The sequence below is a fragment of the Haematobia irritans genome, chromosome 3 (genome assembly GCF_050003625.1).
Source record: "Haematobia irritans isolate KBUSLIRL chromosome 3, ASM5000362v1, whole genome shotgun sequence".
Taxonomy (NCBI): Eukaryota; Metazoa; Arthropoda; class Insecta; order Diptera; family Muscidae; genus Haematobia; species Haematobia irritans.
Window position 1 is genome coordinate 50,759,627 of NC_134399.1, and position 6,000 is coordinate 50,765,626.

Consider the following 6,000-nt stretch of genomic DNA (forward strand, 5'->3'; position numbering starts at 1 on the left):
ATTTTTTCTTAATATTTTCTCTTTATAATGCACCATATATACCCAATATGTATGCTTTGTCTCAAGTTTTGTAACAAAGTGCAAACATTCTTCGAAAGTGCTAAAATATTTGAATTTTCAACGATAGATATCTCGAAAACTAAGCATTTTTAGCAATATTTTTACTTAATTTTTTCTCTTTAGAATGCACCATATATACCCAATATGCATGTTTTGTCTCAAGTTTTGTTTCAAGTTTTGGAAAAAATGCTGCCATTTTTCTTAAATGTTAAAATATTTAAACTTTCAACGATCGATATCTCGAAAACTAAAAATTTTTAGCAAAATGTTTACTTAATATTTTCTCTTTAGAATACACCAGTTATTCCCAATATGCATGTGTCGTCTTAAATTTTGGAAAAAATGCAACCATTTTTCGAAAAAGTGGTAAAATATGTGAATTTTCAACAATCGATATATCGAGAATAAAGCACTTTTACCAAAATTTTTACTTAATATTTTCTCTTTAGAATGCACGAGTTATTCCCAATATGCATGTTTTTGGATTAAATTTTGTAAAAAATGCAACCATTTTTCGAAAAAGTGGTAAAATATTTGAATTTTCAACAGTCGATATCTCGAGAATTAAGCATTTTTTAGCAAAATTTTTGCTTAATATTTTCTCTTTAGAATGCACCAGTTATACCCAATATGCATGTTTTGTCTCAAATTTTTAAAAAAATGCAACCATTTTTCTAAAAAGTGGTAAAATATTTGCAATTTCAATGATCGATATCTCAAAAACTAAGCATTTTTAGCAAAATTTTTGCTTAATATTTTCTCTTTAGAATGCACCATGTATACCCAATATGCATGTTTTGTCTCAAGTTTTGTAAAAAATGCAATCATTTTTCGAAAAAGCGGTAAAATATTTGAATTTTCAACGATCGATATCTCAAAAACTAAACATTTTTGGCAAAATTTTTACTTAATATTTTCTCTTTAGAATGCACCAGTTATACCCAATATGCATGTTTTGTTTAAAGTTTTGTAAAAAAGTGCAACCATTCTTCGCAAGTGCTAAAATATTTCAATTTTCAGCGATCGATATCTCGAAAACTAAGCATTTTTAGCAAAATTTTTACTTAATTTTTTCTATTTATAATGCACCATATATACCCAATATACATATTTTGTCTCAAGTTTTGTTTCAAGTTTTAAAAAAATGCAGCCATTTTTCGAAAAAGCGGTAAAATATTTAAATTTTCAACGATCAATATCTCGAAAACTGAGCATTTTTAGCAAAATTTTTACTTAATATTTTCTGTTTAGAATGCACCATTCATACCCAATATGCATCTTTTGTCTCAAGTAAAAAAAGTGCAACCATTCTTCGCAAGTGCTAAAATATTTAAAATTTCAGCGATCGATATCTCGAAAACTAAGCATTTTTAGCAAAATTTCTACTTAATATTTTCTATTTAGAATGCACCATATATAACCAGTATGTATGTTTTGTCTCACGTTTTCTAAAAAATGCAACCATTTTTCGAAAATGCGGTAAAATATTTGAATTTTCAACGATCGATATCTCAAAAACTAAGCATTTTTAGCAAAATTTTTACTTAATATTATCTCTTTAGAATGCATCAGTTATACCCAATATGCATGTTTTGTCTCAAATTTTTTAAAAAATGCAACCATTTTTCGAAAAAGTGGTGAAATATTTGAATTTTCAACGATCGATATCTTAAAAACTAAGCATTTTTAGCAAAATTTTTACTTAATATTTTCTTTTTAGAATGCACCCGTTATTCCACATATATATGTTTCTTCTTAAATTCTGTAAAAATGCCACAATTTTTCGAAAAAGGGGTAAAATATTTGAATTTTCAACGATCGATATCTCGAAAACTAAACATTTTTGGCAAAATTTTCACTTAATATTTTCTCTTTAGAATGCACCAGTTATACCCAATACGCACGTTTTGTCTCAATTTTTTTTTAAAAGATGCAACCATTTTTCGAAAAAGTGGTAAAATATTTGAATTTTCAACGATCGATACTTCGAAAACTAAGCATTTTTAGCAAAATTTTTACTTAATATTTTCTCTTTAGAATGCACCAGTTATTCCAAGTAAAATTTTAAAATTATTCCAAGTAAATTTTGTAAAAATGCAACCATTTCTCGAGAAAGTGGTAAAATATTTGAATTCTCAACGATCGATATCTCGAAAACTAAGCATTTTTAGCATCATTTTTACTTAATATTTTCTCTTTAGAATGCACCATATATAACCAATATGCATGTTTTGTCCCAAGTTTTGTTTCAAGTTTCGTAAGAGCTAAAATATTTAAATTTTCAACGATCGATATCTCGAAAGCTAAACACTTTTAGCAAAATTTTTACTTAATATTTTCTCTTTAGAATGCACTAGTTATTCCAAGTATGCATGTTTCGTCTTAAATTTTGTAAAAAATGCAACCATTTTTCGAAAAAGTGGAAAAATAGTTGAATTTTCAACGATCGATATCTGGAAACTAAACATTTTTGGCAAAATTTTTACTTTAGAATGCACCATTTATATCCAATATGCATATTTTGTCTCAAGTTTTGTAAAAAAGTGCAACCATTCTTCGAAAGTGCTAAAATATTTAAATTTTCTGCGATCGATATCTCGAAAACTAAGCATTTTTAACAAAATTTTTACTTAATATTTTCTCTTTAGAATGCACCATATATACTCAATATGCATTTTTTGTCTCCAGTTTTTGAAAAAATGCAGCCATTTTTCTTAAGTGCTAAAATATTTAAATTTTCAATGATTGATATCTCGAAAACTAAGCATTTTGAGCAAAATTTTTACTTAATATTTTCTCTTTAGAATGCACCAGTTATTCCCAATATGCATGTTTCGTCTTAAATTTTGTAAAAAATGCAACCATTTTTCGAAAAAGTGGTAAAATATTTGAATTTTCAACAGTCGATATCTCGAGAATTAAGCATTTTTGTCAAAATTTTTGCTTAATATTTTCTCTTTAGAATGCACCAGTTATACCCAATATGCATGTTTTGTCTCAAATTTTTTCAAAAATGCAACCATTTTTCGAAAAAGTGGTAAAATATTTGAAATTTCAACGATCGATATCTCAAAAACTAAGCATTTTTAGCAAAATTTTTACTTAATATTTTCTCTTTAGAATGCACCAGTTATACCCAATATGTATGTTTTGTCTCAAATGTTTTAAAAAATGCAACCATTTTTCGAAAAAGTGGTAAAATATTTGAATTTTCAACGATCGCTATCTCGAAAACTAAACATTTTTAGCGACATTTTAACTTAATATTTTCTCTTTAGAATGCACCATATATACCCAATATGCATGTTTTGTCCCAAGTTTTGTTTCAAGTTTCGTAAGAGCTAAAAAAAATTTAAATTTTCAACGATCGATATATCGAAAGCTAAACACTTTTAGCAAAATTTTTACTTAATATTTTCTCTTTAGAATGCACTAGTTATTCCAAGTATGCATGTTTCGTCTTAAATTTTGTAAAAAATGCAACCATTTTTCGAAAAAGTGGAAAAATAGTTGAATTTTCAACGATCGATATCTCGAAAACTAAACATTTTTGGCAAAATTTTTACTTAATATTTTCTCTTTAGAATGCACCAGTTATACCCAATATACATGTTTTGTCTCAAGTTTTATAAAAAGTGCAACCATTTTTCGAAAAAGTGGTAAAATATTTGAATTTTCAACGATCGATATCTCGAAAACTAAGCATTTTTAGCAACATTTTAAGTTAATATTTTCTCTTTAGAATGCACCATATATACCCAATATGCATGTTTTGTCCCAAGTTTTGTTTCAAGTTTCGTAAGAGCTAAAATATTTAAATTTTCAACGATCGATATATCGAAAGCTAAACACTTTTATCAAAATTTTTACTTAATATTTTCTCTTTAGAATGCACTAGTTATTCCATGTATGCATGTTTCGTCTTAAATTTTGTAAAAAATGCAACCATTTTTCGAAAAAGTGGAAAAATAGTTGAATTTTCAACGATCGATATCTCGAAAACTAAACATTTTTGGCAAAATTTTTACTTAATATTTTCTCTTTAGAATGCACCAGTTATACCCAATATACATGTTTTGTCTCAAGTTTAATAAAAAGTGCAACCATTCTTCGAAAGTGCTAAAATATTTGAAATTTCAACGATCGATATCTCAAAAACTAAGCATTTTTAGCAAAATTTTTACTTAATATTTTCTCTTTAGAATTCACCAGTTATACCCAATATGCATGTTTTGTCTCAAATTTTTTAAAAAATGCAACCATTTTTCGAAAAAGTGGTAAATTATGTGGATTTTCAACGATCAATATCTCGAAAACTAAGCATTTTTAGCAACATTTTTACTTAATATTTTCTCTTTAGAATGCACCATATATACTCAATATGCATTTTTTGTCTCAAGTTTTGGAAAAAATGCAACCATTTTTCGAAAAAGTGGTAAAATATTTGAATTTTCAGCGATCGATATGTCGAAAACTAAGCATTTTTAGCAAATTTTTTCCTTAATATTTTCCCTTTAGAATGCACCATAAAGTTTTGGAAAAATTGCTGCCATTTTTCTTAAGTGCTAAAATATTTAAATTTTCGAAGATCGATATCTCGAAATATATAAATATATATATATATATATATATATATATATATATATATATATATATATATATATATATATATATATATATATATATATATATATATATATATATATATATATATATATATATATATATATATATATATATATATATATATATATATATATATATATATATATATATATATATATAAATAAATTGTCAATAAGTTTGAATATTTTTAATAATTTATGTAAATTATAATTTTTTTGGATGACAAGATTTATGAAATAAGACAATATAAACTAAATTTTTAAATATTATATTTTTCTAATATTTATATTATATTACCAGCTTACGAAATTGAACGCTACCGAAAATTTCGTTAGCATAAATAGCAATGCATTTCTTATGGGAATGAAAATTTTCGCTAGAGGTGCATACCGGCCTTTAGTTGACAATAAGCGCCAGGTACGAAATATTCCGATTATTTGCATAAATATACCAGTAACCATTTCCTGAAAATGAAAGGGAAAAGAAATATATTAGAATCGGTATATATAAATGTACCTGAAATGAGAAAAAGAAGGTATTAGAAAAATGAAGTAACAGAAATTTCCAAATAGATTTATTTATACTTATCTTTGTCAAACAGCTATTCACACATTATCACCTCATCCACAAATATTCCACATCATTCTGTTTTCCATTGCTCATGTTATTTGTCTGGCAATAATGTATTCAGGTAATTAATGTCATAGCAAATTTCCTCAAAGCATAACGTATTTGGACAGAACCACACACATGTTCCATTTTCAAATAGGATTGTTGATACAAACAGCAACAACAACAATGGTGATTGGCCCATATATTTCACAGATATAAATCCAAAAGATATGATCCTTTTATTGTTTTCATGACAACATTCGCATTTCACAAACTCATTATAAACAAACATCACCATACAGATGTATCCATACTAGTTGACATCGACCTTTTTGTTCTGTTTGAATTTTCCACAACCCTTTTTTATATTGTTCAGTTCCAATGCTATAAATTCTGAAAAAGGAGAGTATTTTTAACGTTTTTTTTATCTATGATTTCTCAACTTACCCTTTTGTTCCATTACTTGTTGACACCAACAACAAAATAGATATGTGACCATCAGCGAAACATAAAAGCAACGATATGCCGGCCGCTTAAGCAATTTTTTTTGCAGAGCCATCAACAACAATTCATATAAATTTATCCCAATTATTTTTCCTTCACGGGTTACGTAAAAATAACTGGCTTTGTGCTTTTAATAAAAACTAAAATTTTGTTAGCCTTCCTCGACTGATGTTTATTTTGTTTTTTTTTGCTTCTATA

General features: G+C 26.4%; 1 long non-coding RNA gene across 1 annotated transcript; it reads right to left on the minus strand.

Moving 5' to 3' along the window:
- Positions 1-5,518: 5,518 nt before the first annotated feature.
- On the minus strand, positions 5,519-5,994 carry LOC142230529 (uncharacterized). The gene is made up of 2 exons (XR_012720725.1): positions 5,746-5,994; positions 5,519-5,691 (listed from the first exon to the last, which is right to left on the minus strand). It is a non-coding gene; the product is annotated as an uncharacterized LOC142230529 (long non-coding RNA).
- Between the last annotated feature and the right edge of the window lie 6 nt (positions 5,995-6,000).